Raw genomic sequence first — 9,350 nt, forward strand, 5'->3', positions numbered from 1 at the left:
CAGAGGATGGAACCAGAGTGTTTTTAGAATCTGTTTTAGTGCAGTACTCGAAAGGTTAGGCTCATTATTGGTAGAGATTGTTTTCTCCTTGGATAATAACCAGTACTTTTTGGTCTTTTTTCTTGTTTGTTGCTTTCCTGGGTTTCAGATATTTGGGGAGAGATATTGTTTATTAAATTCTCTATGTCCTTGGATGCACTTGTGTGGCTTAGTGTTTGAGGGTGCCTTTGGCTCAGGTGTGGTCCCAGAGTCCTGGGATCAAATTGCACATCAAGCTCTACTAGAGTATGTCTCTGCCTCTCACTCTGTTTGTCTCATGAATAGATAAATAAAATCTTAAAAAAATTCTCTATGTTCTCACTTCTGTCACTATTATTACCAAGTTTGTTTTTTTTCTTTTTTTTTTTATTATTACCAAGTTTGAATGTGAAAAATAAAAGGTTAAATAATGAAGAAAATAAGAATTTAAAATGTATAGATATTTGTGTGAGTCAAACAACTAGTTATTACCAGAATTAAGAACAAACATTAGTGATTTGACAATGACTAAGAGATTTTTCTACTTTAATTCAATTACCTTCAGAGAGAGAGAGAGATATTAAACTCAATTATTATTTGCATAATAAATTTATATTTCATATGCATTTATCTCTTTGAATATAGACATATTCTTTTTTAAATATTTTATCTATTTATTCATGATATACAGAGACAGAGAGAGAGAGGCAGAGACACAGACAGAGGGAGAAGCAGGCTCCATTCAGGGAATCTGATGTAGGACTCTATCCCGGGTATCCAGGATTACGCCCTGGGCTGAAGGCAATGCTAAACCACTGAGCCACCCAGCCTGCACAGACATATTCTTTATATTTTTATATTTATTTCCCCTGTTAACACAGAGTAGGTGAATATTCAAAATTAATATAATACATAAATAGTAGTTGTAACTAATTGCAAAAATTGTGTTACCAACAACCTAAGATTTCAATCGCATTTAAAAATAAGCATTTATTTCTTATTCACCCTTTTGTGGTTTGGCTGTGTTTCAGTTGATGGAGGTTTGGGTTTGCATGAATTTGGCTGTAAACCACAGATGCAGCTCAGATCTCTTTTATATATTTTATTCTTAGAACAGTGGGTTATCTGGTATATGACCTATTTAAAAAGAGATTTGCAGCTCTTCAAGGGGCCAGCAGATATGTGGTTCTTAATTTTGCACTCTGAACTCAAAAGGTGCCACTTTCCCACTCACCATATATTGTGAAAATAAGTCACATGGCCAAACCTATCAATAATTGTTTGCAAAGTATACTGTTTTCAAGTGGTCAGTTGGAGGAAACATGTGTTCACTGAAAAATAACCTAATCTACCACAATGACCATAGGAATATTTTTCTCATTATATTTCATGAGATAGATATCTTTGTTTGTAAAAAATATACATTAAGAAGTAAAAAATATCACACGTTCTTAACCTCCTATCTAGAGTTTTGTTTCATCTATGACTAAACTTCTTATAAACTAGCTTTGTATAGTAGTAAACATCATCATGCAGATGTTCACATGGACCTTGATCAACTTACAACAGTGAGTATACAGTCTGGTATAAAGTTTAAGGACATCTATAGTGAAACCAGCTCACTTCTGAATGCACAGTATTAGGCTGGTGACTCAGCGACTCAGCTACATAATTTCTCTGGCTCAGTTTCCTCTCCTACAAAATATAATGCAAATAGTATCTTATTTATAGAGTTACTTGAAGACTATTTGAAACACACCTCTTGCTTCATAAGTATTCATGAAATCTCTACATTTTTACTTAAAAACATCATGCTTCAGTTCCATCACCAGTGATATGATAACTATATATATAGCCTCTCATTGGGCTGATCTGAGGGGTAATACTATAATGCCTAAAGATCCTTAAAATAAAGCCTAACCATATTAAGTTCTTGCTGTGGGATCTCTACATATTTTGAATTTCCAAATTTTCAGTGAAGGCTGATTTCCAAAAAAACACAAGCTCTAAAACTGTCTTCTTCCTTTCACCCTTCCAAATCTCTGTTGTTACAATATATTTAGCTGGGCATCAGAAATATAATCTGACTTAACCACTCCCATCATATACATCAAAAATGTTTGCATTTTAACACAGGTTTTTGAGAAATTCAATACATGTCATGTAAGGATACTAAACAGGAGTAATTTTTTTTCTGTACGTGCATTTCCATCTTTGCAATTAAGTCACAGTTACTGTTCTTCCTCTTATTGGTCAAAAACCCCAGTCTCCTCACCTAATGCACTAGTTTGGGCATATATAAGGGCTGCCTCTTTTGGAATTGAAGAAATTTGAAAATAATTGTCTAGATTTGAGAAGATAGCCTATTCAGTTCTCACATTTGGGGAACGTACAGCCCTAGGGAAAGAAGACATTGAAATGCCCTTTCCTTCCATTGTGGGAATATCCCATCCACACATGTATCTCACACCATTGAGGATGGGGAAAAGTCAGAGAGAAATTGCTTAATACATTCTGATGTGTAACACCTCCCAATTTTCTCTTGAAGTATTTTTTACACATCTAAATATGTTCATAAAAAGTTGCCTAAAATCTTACATGTATTCATAAGAAACCATGGGAATCATTTAGTAGTGTGAGCTTGGGTTATGAGATCCACTAAAAGCACTGAAGATGTGCTTTATTGTGATATATACATACATATATTAGGAGGGTGTTAATCAAGGGTGAATTCAGAATAGAAAGAGCCATGCAGAAGTCATGGATACAAAGATCAAAATGGTAGTTTTCTCTGTATCTCACTTTCTGAGATTATGCATTAGGTATTGAACATAAAGAGCTTGTTGTTCTGGATCCCAAGTTAACAATACTCATTTCAGCACTAAATTCAGAGGAAGATGGTGCCCTTTTAAAATTGACTGTTACTGGAGCAGAGTAGAGAGTGTATACTAGGCAGGCAGGCAGTTCCAGAGACAATGCAGGAAAGACTGATCTATGTCTGCCTAATCCTGCGTACCAAATTTCCTAATCTGAAAATTCACTTCTCTGGTAATTAATGAGATAAAGTTGGGATAAAATGAGACATTAGCCATAAAAACTGTTGCTTTGCCCTACATTTTATGAGATTCTTCCCTTGATTATAACTATTGTTTCTCTGTGGTTCCTCCTAAGGCAACAGGTAAAAATTTAGCTTTTGTATCCCCAAATTCTCTGTTTGGATAAAATTAATCCAATCTGAGAGGAAGCAAAAATAATTTTTAAAGGAAAAACAATGTGATAACTTCAAAGTTGTGACATGTAATCAAGATTTTAGAAGGAGAGGGAAACATTTGGCAGAAAAGCATTTGAAGGAATAATAGCTGAAAGTATTTCAAATTTGTTGAAAAGTGCCATATTAAATTCAGGAGCCCAGCAAAACCCAAATAAGATAAATAAAAGCTAAAGCATAAGTGGGTACATTGTAGTCATACTTCTGAAAGACATAAAACGAGAACTTTAAGAACAATGATAGAATAACAATTAAGATGTCCAGAAACCAATCAGAAATAATGAAATGTACAAGACAGTAGAATATTAATCACAAGAAAAGAATCTGCCAACCCAGAATTCGATATCATTTATCGATTTCCAAAATGAAGGTAGATTAAGACATTTTCAAACAACTACTCAGAACATCCATCAACAACAGGCCTGCATTACAAGAGGTGCTACAGGACCAAGGGTTAGGAGTATCAGATGGAAAAATGGGTATTTGGGAAGATGAGAAGGGCATGAAAAGTATAAATATCTGGGTAAATACGAAAAACAATCATCTGTTAACATCATTGCAGTATGCATGACTTCTTTTTTTTCCTTTATTTTTTAATTTATTCTATTTTTTTTTTTTGGAGTTCAATTTGCCAACATATAGCATAACACCCAGTGCTCATCCCATCAAGCGCCTCCCTTAGTGCCCATCACCTAGTCACCCCCACCCCCTGCCCACCTCCCTTTCCATCACCCTTGTTCATTTCCCAGAGTTAGGAGTCTCCCATGTTCTGTCTCCCTTTCTGATATTTCCCACTCATTTTTTACCCTTTCCCCTTTATTCCCTTTCACAACTTTTTATATTCCCCAAATGAATGAGACCATATAATGTTTGTCCTTCTCTGATTGACTTATTTCACTCAGCATAATACCCTCCAGTTCCATCCACGTGGACGCAAATGGTGGGTGTTTGTCATCTCTGATGGTTGAGTAATATTCCATTGTGTACATATACCACAGCTTCTTTATCCATTCATCTTTTGATGGACACCGAGGCTCCTTCCACAGTTTGGTTATTGTGGACATTGCTGCTATAAACATCAGGATGCAGGAGTCCTAGCATTTCACTGCATCTGTATCTTTGGGATAAATCCCCAGCAGTGTAATTGGTGGGTGGAAGGGCTGATCTATTTATAACTGTTTGAGGAACCTCCATATAGTTTCCAGAGTGGCTGTACCAGTTCACATTCCCACCAACAGTGCAAGAGGGTTCCCCTCTCTCCACATCCTCTCCAACACTTGTTGTTTCCTGCCTTGTTAATTTTCCCCATTCTCACTGGTGTGAGGTGGTATCTCATTGTGGTTTTGATTTGTATTTCCCTGATGGCAAGTGATGCAGAGCATTTTCTCATGTGCTTGTTGGCCATGTCTATGTCTTCTTCTGTGAGATTTCTCTTCGTGTCTTTTGCCCATTTCATGATTGGATAGTCTGATTCTTTGCTGTTGAGTTTAATAAGTTCTTTATTGATCTTGGATACTAGCCCTTTATTTGATATGTCATTTGCAAATATCTTCTCACATTCTGTAGGTTGTCTTTTAGTTTTGTTGACTGTTTCTTTTGCTGTGAAAAAGCTTCTTATCTTGATGAAGTCCCAATAGTTCATTTTTGCTTTTGTTTCCCTTGCCTTCATGGATGTATCTTGCAAGAAGTTGATGTGGTCAAGTTCAAAAAGGGTGTTGCCTATGTTCTCCTCTAGGATTTTGATGGAATCTTGTCTCAGATTTAGATCTTTCATCCATTTTGAGTTTACCTTTGTGTATGGTGAAAGAGAATGGTCTAGTTATACTCCTCTGCATATCGATGTCCAATTTTCCCAGTACCATTTGTTGAAGAGGCTGTCTTTTTCCCAGTGGATAGTCTTTCCTGCTTTGTCGAATATTAGTTGACCATAAAGTTGAGGGTCTGCTTCTGGATTCTCTATTCGGTTACATTGATCTATGTTTCTGTTTTTGTGCCAGTACCACACTCTCTTGCTGACCACAGCTTTGTAGTACAACCTGAAATATGCTGTTTGATGCCCCCAGCTATGGTTTTCTTTTTTAATATTCCCCTGGCTATCCGGGTCTTTTCTGATACACACAACCTTAAGATGATCTGTTCCAACTCTCTGAAGAAAGTCCATGGTATTTTGATAGGGATTGCATTAAACGTGTAAATTGCCCTGGGTGACATTGACATTTTCACAATATTAATTCCTCCAATCCATGAGCATGGAATATTTTTCCATCTCTTTGGTTCTTCCTCACTTTTTTTTCAGAAGTGTTCTATAGATTTTAGGGTATAGATCCTTTACCTCTTTGGTAAGGTATATTCCTACGTATCTTATGCTTTGGGGTGCAATTGTAAATGGGATTGACTCCTTCATTTCTCTTTCTTCAGTCTCATTGTTAGTGTATAGAAACGCCACTGATTTCTGGGCATTGATTTTGTATCCTGCCACACTGCCAAATTGCTGTATGGGTTCTAGCAATCTTGGGGTGGAGTCTTTTGGGTTTTCTAGGTGCAGTATCATCTCATCTGCAAAGAGGGAGAATTTGACTTCTTCTTTGCCAATTTGAATGCTTTTTATTTCTTTTTGTTGCCTGATTGCTGAGGCTAGGACTTCTAGTACTATGTTGAATAGCAGTGGTGAGAGTGGACATCCCTGTCTTGTTCCTGATCTTAGGGGAAGGGCTCCCAGTGTTTCCCCATTGAGAATGATGTTTGCTGTGGGCTTTTCATAGATGGCTTTAAGATGCTGAGCAATGTTCCCTCTATCCCTACACTCTGAATAGTTTTGATCAGGAACGGATCCTGTATTTTGTCAAAGGCATTCTTTGCATCTATTGAGAGGATCATATGGTTCTTGTTTTTTCTCTTGCTGATATAATCAATCACATCGATTGCTTTATGAGTGTTGAACCAGCCTTTTATCCCAGGGATAAAGCCCACGTGGTCATGGTGAATAATCTTCTAAATGTATTGTTGGATCCTATTGGCTAGTATCTTGATGAGAATTTTTGTACCCATGTTCATCAGGGGTATTGTATAATTCTTCTTTCGGGTGAGGTCTTTGTCTGGTTTTGGAATTAAGGTTATGCTGGCCTCATATAACAAATTTGGAAGTATTCCATCTCTTTCTATCTTTCCGAACAGCTTTAGTAGAATAGATATATTTTCTTCTTTAAATGTTTGATAGAATCCCCTGGGAAGCCATCTAGCCCTGGATTTTTATGTCTTGGGAGGTGTTTGATGACTGCTTCAATTTCCTCCCTGGTTATCAGCCTGTTCAGGTTTTCTATTTCTTCCTGTTCTAATTATGGTTGTTTGTGGTTTTCCAGAAATGCATCCATTTCTTCTAGATTGCCTAATTTATTGGTGTATAGCTGCTCATAATACGTTTTTAAAATTGTTTGTATTTCCTTGGTATTGGTGGTGATCTCTCTTTTCTCATTCAGGATTTTATTAATTTGAGTCTTTTCTCTCTTCTTTTTAATAAGGCTAGCTAATGGTCTGTCTACCTTATTAACTCTTTCAAAGAACCAACTCCTGGTTTTGTTGATCTATTCCACATTTTTCTGGTCTCCATTTCATTGAGTTCTGCTCGAGTCTTTATTAATTCTCTTCTTCTATTGGGTGTAGCATCTATTTGCTGTTTTCTCTCCAGCTCCTTTAAGTGCAAGCTTAGTTTTTGTATTTGAGTTCTTTCCAGTTATGGATGGATGTTTGTATTGCAATGTATTTCCCCCTCGGGACTGCTTTTGCTGTATCCCAAAGATTTTGAATGGTATTACTTCATTCTCCTTAGTTTCCATGAATCTTTTTAATTCTTCTCTAATTTCCTGGTTGACCCTGTCTTCTTTTAGCAGGATCATCCAGGTTAATTTAGCATTAACCTCCACATGTTTGAAATCCTTCAAAGCTTCTTCTTGTGATTTAGTTCTAATTTCAAAGCATTATGGTCTGAAAATATGCAGGGGATGATCCCAATCTTTTGGTATTGGTTAAGACCTGATTTGTGACCCAGTATGTGGTCTATTCTGGAGAAAGCTCCATGTGCACTTGAGAAGAATGTGTATTCAGCTGCGTTTGGATGTAAAGTTCTGTAAATATCTGTGAAATCCATCTGGTCCAGTGTATCATTTAAAGCTCTTGTTTCTTTGGAGATGTTGTGCTTAGAAGACCTATCAATTGTAGGAAGCGCTATATTCAATCACCAAGTATAAGTGTATTATTATCTAAGTATGTCTAACTTTGGTTATTAATTGATTGATATACTTGGCAGCTCCCACATTCGGGGCATAAATATTGATGATTGTTAGGTCCTCTTGTTGGATAGATCCTTTAAGTATGATATAGTGTCCCTCTTCATCTCTTACTACAGTCCTTGGGACAAACTTTAATTTATCTGATAGAAGGATGGCTACCCCTGCTTTCTTTTGAGGACCATTTGAATGGTAAAGGTTCTCCAACCTTTTATTTTCAGGCTGTATGTGTCCTTATGTCTAAAATGAGTCTCTTGTAGACAGCAAATAGATGGGTCTTGCTTTTTTATCCAGTCTGAAACCCCGTGCCTTTTGATGGGGTCATTAAGCCCATTCACATTCAGAGTTACTGTTGAAAGATATGAATTTGGGCTCTCTGCTCCTTCCCGTTCGACAGACAGCTGCATCTTCTGGTGCAGTGTCAGCCGCGTCCCCGAGACAGGATGGTGAAGGTCAGAGTGAATGGATTTGGCTGTATTGGGCACCTGTTCCCCAGGGCTGCTTTGAACTCTGGCAAAGTGGATATTGTGGCCATCAATGACCCCTTCGTTGATCTCACCTACATGGTGGACATGTTCCAGTATGATTCTACCCACCGCAAATTCCGCAGCACAGTCAAGGCTGAGAACAGGAAACTTGTCAAAACAGGAAGTCCATCTCCATCTTCCAGGAGCGAGATCCCACCAACATCAAGTGGGGTGATGCTGGTGCTGAGTATGTTGTGGAGTCCACTGGGGGCTTCACCACCATGGAGAAGGCTGGGGCTCACTTGAAGGGCGGGGCCAAGAGGGTCATCATCTCTGCTCCTTCTGCTGATGCCCCCATGTTTGTGATGGGCATGAACTACGAGAAGTATGACAACTCCTTCAAGATTGTCAGCAATGCCTCCTGCACCACCAACTGCTTGGCTCCTCTAGCCAAAGTCATCCATGACAGCTTCAGCATTGTGGAGGGTCTCATGACCACTGTCCATGCCATCACTACCACCCAGAAGACCGTGGACAGCCCCTCTGGGACGCTGTGGCGTGGCGGCCAAGGGGCTGCCCAGAACATCATCCTTGCTTCCACTGGCACTGTCAAGGCTGTGGGAAAGGTCATCCCTGAGCTGAATGGGAAGCTCACTGACATGGTCTTCTGTGTCCCCACCCCCAATGTGTCAATTGTGGATCTGACCTGCTGCCTGGAGAAAGCTGCCAAATATGACGACATCAAGAAGGTAGTGAAGCAGGCATCGAAGGGCCCCCTCAAGGGCCCCCTCAAGGGCATGCTGGGCTACACTGAGGACCAGGTTGTCTCCTGTGACTTCAACAGTGACACCCACTCTTCCACCTTCGACGCCGGGGCTGGCATTGCCCTCAATGATCACTTCGTCAAGCTCATTTCCTGGTATGACAATGAATTTGGCTACAGCAACCGGGCGGTGGACCTCATTGTCCACATGGCCTCCAAGGAGTAAGAGCCTCCTGGGCCACCAGCCCCAGCAAGAACAAGAGGAAGAGAGAGGCCCTCAGCTGCTGGGGAGTCCCCACCCCAACTTAATCCCCCAACACACTGAGAATCTCCTGACCTCCAATTTACATCCTAGACCCCAAGGAAGGGGAGAGGCTTGGGGAGCCCTACCTTGTCCTGTACCATCAATAAAGCATACTGTACCCCGCCAAAAAAAAAAAAAAGATATGAATTTAGTGTCATCATGATACCTATTCATCCCTGTTTTTGTGGATTGTTTCCTTGGACTCCCTCTTTCTTTTACAGAGTCCCCCTTAATATTTCTGCAGAGC

The 9,350-nt window shown here is 39.1% G+C and overlaps 1 pseudogene; it reads left to right on the plus strand.

Moving 5' to 3' along the window:
* Window positions 1-8,012: 8,012 nt before the first annotated feature.
* Window positions 8,013-9,121, plus strand: LOC112917569 (glyceraldehyde-3-phosphate dehydrogenase-like; annotated as a pseudogene).
* Window positions 9,122-9,350: the final 229 nt, after the last annotated feature.

Source organism: Vulpes vulpes, chromosome 8 (assembly GCF_048418805.1).
Source record: "Vulpes vulpes isolate BD-2025 chromosome 8, VulVul3, whole genome shotgun sequence".
Taxonomy (NCBI): domain Eukaryota; kingdom Metazoa; phylum Chordata; class Mammalia; order Carnivora; family Canidae; genus Vulpes; species Vulpes vulpes.